Here is a 9,132-nt window from a genome sequence, read left to right on the forward strand (position 1 = left end):
AGAATATTTACCATGCTAGCAACTGACTACTTGTGACAGTGGGACTTGCATGACAAATAGCATAATATTTAGGCTGCGTTTTGTTTAGCAGTTGATTCTAGTTAATTAGTTGTATGTAAAACGAGTAACTTGATTAGAATATAATTAATTAAGTATTACTCACTAAAAATTTAAAATAGATTTATTTTATTTTTAAAGTAACTTATATGTGAAAAAAAGTTATAGGAATGTATCTTTAAAAATTCAAAACGCGTGCTAACGTACATCAAGAAGCAGTGAAATAGCTATATACCCATTTAGCTGTTTGGAACGAGGCCATAGAAATAGGTTATGGAAATTCTATTTCAAATATAAGAGCTTCTTTCCATCGTAAAAACTTTATACAAATTTTAGAGGAGACAGTTCGATTCCTTTACGTTTCCTTAAAAAAATCTTTGAACCAAACGGACGAAAAGGCCCAAATAAAAAAAAGATAGCCGGTTGACATCAGGTTGCGGTGGGGCCTCAGCCCATGTACATTATGTTATCGCTTCTCCTTATTTTATAAATTAATTTTAGAATTTTTTGAACTAAAGTTTATTTTTTAAGTCTTGGTATTTAAATCATTAAAATATATATATTTTTCGTTTAACTTTTTTTGTCGAAAAGAACGGCCAATCACCAGTTCACCACTAGGCGTCGAGTCGTACGTGTGGGCAAGTCCGTGGCGGTCGCAGAAGGCAAAGACACAAAGGGATGGCTCTATGTCGGGCAGAGTTAGGCCGTTTTTGGCGTCGCTCCGGTGGGAAAAAAACACCCAGTGATTAGAGGCCGAGTATTCTCAGGTTTTTCTTTATTTTCTATGCGAAAACTACTTTTTTTTGGTTTTTTATGCAGTTGATGTTTAGATCTATATTTGACAGTTTGCTTTATTTAAACTTTTTGGCCGAATATGTAAAACTATAAATCATTCCTAGAGACTTTTTTTAAGTAATATATCAAATCATAGCAAAATACTTAATCATTCTATAACCTTTTGTGAATAGGACCGAATAATCAAACCTACATCCAATAATCAATGGCATCAAATAAAAAAATAAAGAAAGTATACAGAGACCAAGAAACATTTAATTATATATTTACTTATGGATTGTTTTAATCCATGGGCTTTTTTTTAAGTTCTGTTCATATCGGATGTTTTGACGTTAATTAGGAGTATTAAATATATATTGATAACAAAACTAATTGCATAAATAAAGACTGTTTTATTAGACAAATTAGGCACAATAGATTCGTCTAGCGAAATAGTTCAGAGTATGAGGTAGGTTTTATTAATAGTCTATATTTAATAGTTTTAATTAGTATCTAAATATTCGATGTGACAAGTACTTAAAAAATATTAGATGAAAGCAAGCAGGGTCATAGTATAAATCAATCAATGCATGCTATCTATTTTTATTGTAGTTTATTGTTTTAGGTAGTAATGTAATTAATGTGCATATTATATTTTAGAACATTGGAATAAAGTGGCTGTGTCTCGTATTTTAGAAACAGAGAGTAATATTTTATCATGGAAATAAAACTGTCGTGTGCCGTGTGCGTTGGGTATAAGGCCATCCAGCACGACCCGGCGAAAAAGCTTGGGAGGCCACGTCCTCGGGCCCTCTCGTCTCGGTCTCAAACGGTGGTGGTGGTGGATCCGGCGTTGCAGGTCGGTCGCATTGGCGTTCCGTTCCGACGTGGAGCGTACGTCGCGCCGAGGATGCGCTTCGTTTCGACGGGTCACACGCACGCGTTGCCGTGGGGGTTTGGAGGATCAGCTGAGGTCCTGTTTACACTCCAGTAAACTTTTCCAAAAATATCACATCGAATTTTTAGACATCTAAATAAAATATTAAATACTACGTACATGAATATTAAAACTAATTGCACAGTTAAGGGAGAAATCGTGAGACAAATCTTTTAGGCCTAACTAGTCCATGATTATCCATAAGTGCTACAACCAACCTATGCTAATAATAGATTAATTAGTCTCAAAAGATTTGTATAGCGCTCTCCAAGCGAAATCTGAAATCTGTTTTTAAATTAGATTCGATGTGACTATTGGGCCAATTTGGTTTCAGTAGGCCGAAAGAAATGGGGGTGGAAACAGCCCAGAGTACTAATTTTGGGTTTTTTTAGACTGAAATAGGTATATATCTATTTTATTGATTATAAATATAGATACATAGTGCGTGTGTATATATATATATTCGGCCACAAATCTTGGGTACATTTGAATACCACCCTTGATTCTTAGTGGGCCCACCCCTGAGTGCAGTGGAGTGGACATCCTGCTGCGGTGTACACACCTGTGCTGTTCTGTGCTCTCTTTTTCCAATGCTTACTAAAAACTTTTCTAAAAACATCACATCAAATCTTTAGACATCTAAATTAAATATTAAATATATATGATTATTAGAACTAATTATATAGTTATGGAGGAAATCATGAGACGAATTTTTTAGTCTAATTAAGATGTGATTAGCCATTAGTTCTACGGTAACTAACATGTGCTAATGATGGATTAATTAGACTTAAAAGATTCGTCTCATGGTTTCCAAGCGGAATCTAAAATTATTTTTGTAATTAAACTATGTTTAATATTTTAAATATGTGTTCAAAAAGTTAATGCGATGCTTTTGAAAAAAAATTTGCAAACTAAACAAGCCCTTTTTACTGATTCTTCCTCACTCCCAAAAAATACAAGTTATTTTGTCATTTAAATTTATCTTATAATATAAAATTTTCCTCATCAATCTACTTTGATACTCTTTTTTATTTTAATAGATAAAATCGTTAATTTTTTTATACACGTTTGACCATTCGTCTTACTAAAAAATGTATGCTATTATTATTATTTTATAATGATTGAATTTATTACTAAATATTTTAATTATAACTTATATTTTCATAAATTATTACAAGACTTATAAATAAAATGAATGGTCAACATATGTCAAAAAATAAAATGACACATCTATTGAAATAGGGCCGTGTTCGGCTACGCGAGATAGATATCTAACTCTTTTTTTCGCGTACACGCTTCTCGAACTGCTAAAAGATATATTTTTTGCAAAAATTTTCTATAGGAAAGTTGTTTAAAAAATCATATTAATATATTTTATATTTTTTAATAATTAATAATTAATTAATCATATAATAATTTATTGTACCGGATATATAACTCATCTCTCCCTCCAAGCGAACGCAGCCTAGGAGGGAGTACTACTTCATTCTTTACTTATTAACTTTTGTACCACTTTGTCTAACAACAATCAAATTTTCATACTATTTTATTTTTCCATGTACTATCTTTTTTTTACATGACTTGTCCTATTGTATTTTCTTAATTTTTGCATAAAAGGTATGATCTTTACATTATTGGACATGGGAATATATTAATATCACGCTGTGTTTTGAACATTTTTAAAGTTAAAATTCTTTAATTTGATCAAAATTATAGAAAATATAACAAAAATTCCAATATAAAACAAATATATTCTCACAATATATTCAATGGTTTATTTAATCATACTAATTTAGTATTATAGATGTTGCTACTTTCTCTATTTTTTTATTTGACGTCGTTGACTTGATGGTCGAAAGTTTTCAGCTGAATATTCAGCCTTCGTGTTCAAAATCTAGCGCCTTTGATGGAGATAGTGGTTGCAAATTTCCGGTTGAATATTCGTCGTTGTGCTGAACATTTTATTGGCACCGAACTGTTTCGTCTACCTGTGGATGTTTCAACTGTCTTACAGACAATGAAGATGATCAAGTCACCATTCTCTGCATTTAAGATGTACACAACCATACAGTTTGGCTGCTTTCTTTTCTTTTCTGTTCTGGTCTCCGTGTTATTCCTCGGTTTCCGAATGGTTTAATAATATATTAATAAAAATTTTCTAGAAGTTTATTATTTAAAATTTCTAAGGAAATTTTTAGGAGAAAATCTAAAAAAAAATACCACCAACGAACATCTAAGTATAAAAAATACCATTAACAAATGTGAGTTCTATTTATGTTATTAAATACACTGTTCAAATTATAGCACTTGACAGAGAAATACTGACGGAATCCTAACAACGATGATATTTTTTAGATAAATTTGTTTATACAATAGTATTTTGCAGAACTCACATTCATTGGTGGCATTTTTTTTAGAATTAAGCGTTTGTCAATGATAATTAGTAGATTTTCTTGACTTGTAACTGTATCATAGTATTATATCATTTATTCTATTAAATATGTATAAGAAATTAGATAATCTTTCATCTTTCTTACTTTCTCTCTATATATAGCATGATGCCCTAATGAAACTTATTTTAAGCATGAAATCTATTAGTAGCCTGCCATCCAAATATGCAAGAAAGTCATTGACAATCAACTTCAAAATATGGATTCAATACTTGGGCACTGTTCGTTTGCAAGTGAAATGGGGAATGAAGACCCTCCCTCCTATTTTCCTAGGAAATATTCCCCAAGTTGGTAAACGGCGTATTTTTTAAAAGTTGCTTTAAATAACACTAACTTTCGCTCATTCTTTTAGCTTTTGCTTATGCTTATAAACCAAAATTTAAATTGTCAACCTTAAATTTAGATTGATTTTAAGGTTTTTTATCGTAATTTATTTTCAACCTTGACTTTAGATCGCTATGAATATGTATATAAATATTTTCTTTAAAAAATTATTTTTCGTTTGTATATGTTGTTTGGTTTTTTCTTTGAAAAGCGAAAAAGATGGCATTTTAACTTTTGACTAAGGGTGGGTTCATTTGAGACAGGTGGCGTAAACAAATTTCTCAAATCGGTAAACGAGATGGTTTTTCTAAATAAAGTTTTATATAATAATTGTTTTAAAATATCATATCAATTCATGTTTGAAGTTGTTAATATCCGATATTTAATTACCATTCACTGATAAGATTAGCTGCATGTTTCACGTGATTTCCTTTTTCATCTTTGATTGCTCGTAAGCCTCAAACTTGCGCCTATTACAATTACAATTATAATAGAAGATCAAATTTATTGTGTATTTTTTCTAATGAACGCTATTTACATGTGTTTCTACTACTTTCTAATATTACATATTACAAGATTTTCTGATCCTACTTGATATATATATATATATATATATATATATATATATATATATATATATATATATATATATATATATATATATATATATTTTGAAACAGAGATAAACCCAGATGAAAGTGTTATAATATACGCCCTCCGTTTTACATTCCTAAATTCATATAGATACTAATAAATCTAGACATATATATAAATTATATATATTTATCAATTGTTAAATTTAGACAAGACTAAAAAGTCTTAGAATATGAAACGGAGGTAGCAGCCGACTACTGGCTCCAATTCATATATATATATATATATATTTAATTTAATAGCCAATTTATACAATAACTATGTACAAAATATATACTACTCTATCCCATTTGTCATCCCCATATTATGTTTTGAAGTTCATGTTGTAGCTGGCTATACATTAAATTTGTAGCCCACCTCTATTTTGTCACTTCTTTTGTCTCTCACCTGCTCTAAGTGCGATAAGAAAATTGCATATCTACCATTGTAAACGGAGGGATTCGCTGGTATGTCATTATGTAAATGGGCTTCGTCCAAATGCCATCCAAATGGTTGTGCGGTTTGCTATTTTATCATTTGGCTGTTAACTCCATTTTAGTACTTTTTTGTTCCTAATTTGCCCCTCCCAACTCATTTCCTCCATACGTGTTACACATACCCTATTTGCTCCTAATTTTTCGGTATCGTACAAGAGGTACGTAAAGTTGACGCTCTTCATTTTTTCTCATTGCACAGGACGATATATTTTATTTTTTTATTTGTCAAAAATGAGTAAATAAAAAAAATACAGAATGGAGAAAAAATACGCGTGTGAAAAATGAGTAAATAAAAAAAAATACAGAATGGAGAAAAATACGCGTGCGACAAATAAAAAAATAAAATATATCGTCCTGTGCGATGAGAAAAAGTGGAGAGCGTCAACTTTGCGTGCCTCTTGTATGATACCGAAAAATTAGGAGCAAATAGGGTATGTGTAACACGTACGGAGGAAATGAGTTGGGAGGGGCAAATTAGGAAAAAAAGTACTAAAATGGAGTTAACAGCCAAAATGGTAAAATAGCAAACCGTATAACCATTTGGATGGTATTTGGGCGAAGCCCACTTGCATAATGGCATTCTGTTGACGTTAAAAATGCGATCCGACGTATCACACACGAAGGCCTAGAAGTCAATCTTAGATAACTCCAGTGCAAGACCTAAATTTTTATAATGATGCGCGGGCGTGCGAGTCAGTTTGATCTTACAACTGAAAAGCAAGCCGATCGACTATCGAGCCTATAGGTAACTAATAATCCAGCCGATTGGATGTTGGTGCTACGACGGTTAGCCGATAGGCAAAGCAATCGGCTGTAAAAAGCTCGGATCGGCTAGAAACGAGATAGAAATAAACTTGAAATAAATATTAGACCAACATAACCCACCAAATCACTTATTAATCTTAGTCGATCGGACAAACCCCTATAACCAGGTTAAACTAGACATACAGAGATTGGACTTAACCAAGATAGTATGCAGTCGAGCACGATATGATTATAGGAAACATGAAGATTGATTAGGCTAATAAATAAACCGACAAATTACTTAGAATAAACAATGAATCATATATCATGATCGGCGAAAACAAATTTGCATGTAATTCTCATAAGCCAATGCAACATAAATAATTGCCGATCTAAATAAATCAAGCTGATTGGAGTAGAAATAATGCAGTAAAACAATCGGCTACTCTATTGATGCAAACATGATAAGTATGTAGATCGAAACAAATCATCGGCTATAGGCGGCGGAGAAATAACCAAGAACTATAAAACACCTAGCCTAGATTGCTAAGAATAATCATAGAAGATCGGACCCAACCGAGACAGTTCAAGATTAAACCTAGCAATGTCAGGATAGATATTAGACAGATCTAGATTATTATCAAGCCAATGAGCCGATGACTAGTAACTTGTCGGCTGATACTCTGATAAAACAATGAACAAAATACATTGATATGATATAAACCATCTGACAGATGCAATCTACTAGATCGGACCTAACCGAGACAGTACTAGATTGAATATGTCAAATAGCGAATATCAAACCAACATAGATTGCCCAAAGTAGTCGACCAGATTAGCTCAAAACATGAAAGTGATCTAAGTTGAAACTGATATGATAACTAGCAATCGCGCAACTAGATTAGAAGATCAGATTGAACCGAGACAGTTTTAATCTAGTCGAACGATTACCGTGGCCCGGCGGAACAATGGACTTACCCCTCCGCTGGAGATCGAGACGATGCAGCCCCGCGTCAGGTGCTAAGTTCCGCCGGAGTTGAAAAACCTCGGACAAGAGGGTGGCGATTCGCCGAAAGAAGTTGATCTAATTGATTTATAGATGATTTACAATGACCCCGAGCATACATATTTATACCCTTGGGTTGAGGCTAGGCCATGTTGGACACGACATACAACTCCTAATAGATAAAAAGAAATAACAAAGTCCTAGATAAATTCCATCTCCAAGACACAAGTCCCGATCGGACTTTAACAACTTTAGAGATAAAGAAAAAAATCTAAACTAACTTTAATTAACGATAAAATTAAATTACACGGACTCTGATTATTCCCGAATCTATCTGTAACATTCGAGGCCTAATCAGACTTTATCTCTTATCCGATTTGGACTCCATCGGCTGAATCTGAGTCGTATTCCGCCTGGTCCTCTATCCGATTGTCCTGTTTCCTGTCTGATTCGGTCTTTAATCATAGATTAATTCATAGCGGCGATTTGCTAAAATCTAGCGTTAACACACTTCAGCGAATCCCTCCGTTTATAATGGTAGATATGCAAATTTCTTCTCATTTCCTCCCTACGTGTTACACATACCCTATTTGCTCATAATTTTTCGGTATCGTACAAGAGGCATGTAAAGTTAACGCTCTCCATTTTTTCTCATCGCACAGGACGATATATTTTATTTTTTTATTTGTTAAAAATGAGTAAATAAAAAAAATACAGTGAGAACGGAAAAAAATACACGTGTGACAAATAAAAAAAATAAAATATGTCGTCCTGTGCGATGAGAAAAAGTGGAGACCATCAACTTACCAAAAAATTAGGAGCAAATAGGTAAGTGTAACACATACGAATGAAATGAGTTGGGAGGGGCAAATTAGGAACAAAAAAGTACTAAAATGAAGTTAACAACCAAAATGATAAAATAGCAAACCGCACAACTATTTGGATGATATTTGGGCGAAGCCCATTTACATAATGGCATTCCAACGAATACCTCCGTTTACAATGGTAGATATGCAATTTTCTCGGAAATGAGTTGGGAGGGGCAAATTAAGAAAAAAATAATACTAAAATAAAGTTAACAGTCAAAATGGTAAAATAGCAAAACTATTTGAATGATATTTGGACAGATATGCAATTTTCTCAGTTGCGATGTACTCCGTTGCGGCTCCACGGCCACTGCGGCGGCCATCTCCACCGTCGTCTCCTCTCTCTCCGTTTGTCTCAGGCTCAGCTCCACGCCCCGGCCATGGAAAGTTTTGCCCCTCACGTACTCTGCCACCAAAGCGAGTTCCTCTCTACTCCCGGCCTGCCCAACCAAGGCGCGCGCGCGCACCGACCGAGTGGGCGAGCCACCAGTCCAGTCCACCATGCCGATCGATCCCGCCACCGCCAACCGCTTGCCCCGGCCGCGACGGGCGTCGGCGACCCCGCCGACGGCCGACCTCGCTTGCTGCGTGGCGGCAGGCAGGCCGCGTCTGTTTCCCTTCCGTCTCTGGCTCGCGGCAGCAGCGCCGGCCCGCACGGGAGGTGTTCGACGGAATGCGGGAGAGCCATCTCCGTGAGCTGTTGCCCACGCTGGGAAGGTGATTCGGTTCTGTTGGGTTTTCTTTAAGCTCTAGTATAACAAGATAAATTGTTTCATCGACAGTCTGGGTTCGCAGGCTTTTTGTATGCTAGCGATATGCTTCTCTGTCGAAGAATTTGACTTTG

Source organism: Oryza brachyantha, chromosome 4, assembly GCF_000231095.2.
Source record: "Oryza brachyantha chromosome 4, ObraRS2, whole genome shotgun sequence".
In the NCBI taxonomy this organism is placed as follows: Eukaryota; Viridiplantae; Streptophyta; class Magnoliopsida; order Poales; family Poaceae; genus Oryza; species Oryza brachyantha.